The 1,849-nt window shown below is 43.3% G+C and overlaps 1 non-coding gene across 1 annotated transcript; it reads right to left on the bottom strand.

Annotated features, from left to right (window-relative positions):
• Window positions 1–981: 981 nt before the first annotated feature.
• LOC112088707 lies at window positions 982–1,088 on the bottom strand. Its single transcript, XR_002900652.1, has one exon. It is a non-coding gene; the product is annotated as a small nucleolar RNA R71 (small nucleolar RNA).
• Window positions 1,089–1,849: the final 761 nt, after the last annotated feature.

The following is a 1,849-nucleotide window of genomic DNA, read 5'->3' as shown; positions in this document are numbered from 1 at the left end:
CCACTACTTCTGTAAGAGAAAAGAATCAATCCCTGAGATAGAGGACTTGTTCAATCATGCCAGAAGAGGTCAACCTGTTCGAACACTTCATAAAATAGAAGGTGTATGATCACTTGACTTAAGAACTTATCACATACACTAGTGCCTAACTACCACACATATGGATTGACACCCCTTATACTACTTTGACAAGGGGATTTATAACCCTTATTAAGGCCTTGAAAACCTTAGTTATCAATTGGCGCCGTTGCCATATTGTGTGGGGATTGTTAGCATTAGTTTCTGATATAATTTTTGAGATCAATTTTCTTTTGTTTTACTGATCACCTTTCAAGCTCTGTCTTTGTTTTCAGGTTTATGATCACAAGAAGCCAAGCCAGAAGACAAAGAGAAAGAGCTGTTCACTTGGAGAGGTTAGGAATGAATCAGCAAGTTGGGAATGAGCATCAGGCTCAAGAAGCTGATCACGGTCAAAGAGCTGGTAATGGGATTGGAATTCAGGCTCAACAGGCTCAGGTCCATCAGGGACACGCTCATGGTAACCAGAACCAAGACCTACCTCAAGTTAACCAGCCACAGCCCCACCCAAACCCACCCATACGTCATCCGCCCCAACCAGTCTTTGTTGGTGAGAATGACCGAGCTTATGCACACCAGTATGGAGCAGGAATCAGGCCACCTCCTGTCCAAAACAACAACTTTGAGGTGAAGGCCTCTTTGATTAATATGGTTCAGAATCAGAAGTTCCATGGCTTACCTATGGAGGATTCCTTGGAGCATCTGGATCAGTTTGACAGAGTTTGTGATCTCACTAAGATCAATGGGGTATCTGAAGACAGCTTCAAACTGAGATTGTTCCCATTCATCCTTGGAGATAAGGCACATCAGTGGGAAAAGAACCTCCCAAGAGGATCCATCCACACATGGGAGCAATGCAAGATTTCCTTTCTATCCAAGTTCTTCTCAAGCTCAAGGACTGCAAAGCTAAGGAACCAGATTTCCAGCTTCACTCAACATTCTAATGAGACCTTTGGAGAAGTTTTGGACAGGTTTAGAAGCTACACAAATAAGTGTCCACATCATGGCTTTTCAGAAGCCTATCTCCTTAGCACTTTGTATAGAGGAGCTGTTCCTAAGATCAGGATTCAGTTGGACACAGCATCAAATGGAAATTTCTTGGCAAAAGAAATCAATGCAGCTATGGAACTTGTTGAGAACTTAGCCATGAGCCAAGACACTTATGGGGAAGATTATGATAGAAGCTATAGAGGAGAAGATTCTGGTAGACACCAAGAGCTGGAAGAGAAGATCAAAGTGCTGAATATCAAGCTTGACAAAGCCCTGGTTGCCACTCAAAAGCCTATACACTATGTAGGTGAGTTTCAAGAGAGGAGTTGCTTTGAGAACATCAATGAAGTGGGCCTTACACAAGAGGAGCTGCACTACATAGGTAATCAGAACAAGTTTCAGGGTTACAACAACTTCAACAAGAACCAGAACTTGTCCTATAGGAGCAACAATGTGGCCAACCCCCAAGACCAAATATACACTCCTCAAAGCTTTGTCCAACAGAATCAGTACCAAGGTAACTCCCAAGGTCAACAGGGTTTACAGCAACCAGCGGTTCAGAATCAAGGGAATAGCTTCACAAATCAAGTCAGCCTACAACAAAGGCCACCACCTCCTGGTTTTGGCCCACCACCTGTTCAACAAAGTCCTGATTTCAATGTTGTTCTCCAACAGCTCTTACTAGGACAACAAAAGATGGTATCTGACCTGGAGACACTGGGGGCTGAACTAAAGTCTATTAAAAAGAACAAGGGCATCTGCACTTCTGAACCACAAGTCT

Source organism: Eutrema salsugineum, unplaced genomic scaffold (assembly GCF_000478725.1).
Source record: "Eutrema salsugineum unplaced genomic scaffold, Eutsalg1_0 scaffold_14, whole genome shotgun sequence".
Taxonomy (NCBI): Eukaryota; Viridiplantae; Streptophyta; class Magnoliopsida; order Brassicales; family Brassicaceae; genus Eutrema; species Eutrema salsugineum.
Note: the sequence above shows the minus strand (reverse complement) of the source record. Positions and strands in the feature narration are given on the sequence as shown.